The sequence below is a fragment of the Cynara cardunculus genome, assembly GCF_001531365.2.
Source record: "Cynara cardunculus var. scolymus isolate 2C chromosome LG 1, CcrdV1, whole genome shotgun sequence".
NCBI lineage: Eukaryota > Viridiplantae > Streptophyta > Magnoliopsida > Asterales > Asteraceae > Cynara > Cynara cardunculus.
In genome coordinates, this window is record NC_037528.1 from 31,399,688 (window position 1) to 31,400,178 (window position 491).

Genomic DNA, 491 nt, shown 5'->3' on the forward strand with positions numbered 1-491 from the left:
TGCCCAATGAAATCTTTCAATCCCTTGATACATGCTCCACTGCAAAAGAACTATAGGATGAATTGGCCAGTCAACTGGAAGGAGGAGCAAAGACAAAGAAAAATCGTAGAGCACAATGTCTCAACGATTACACCAATTTCAAAGCCCTCCCTGATGAACCCATACAAAAGACCTATGACCGTTTCAACACATTGATAAATCAATGTCGTAGAAATGATATTATGAGAACTAAGGAAGAAAACAATGTTTTATTCCTAAAAAGTCTAGGCGATGAATGGACTCAGCTATCCATGTCTTTACAAGCAAATCAGGACTTAGATGGCTGGTCTCTTCATGATGTGTATGGAACTCTTGCATAACAAGAAAGTGATATTATGAAGAAAAAGGTATCCATTGGAGTACCTCTTGCTCTTGCTGCCGATGAAGTTGAGAAATCAAGGATTCCTGCCAAAGAACACAAGAAGAAAGGCAAGAAAGCTTTATTGGTCGAA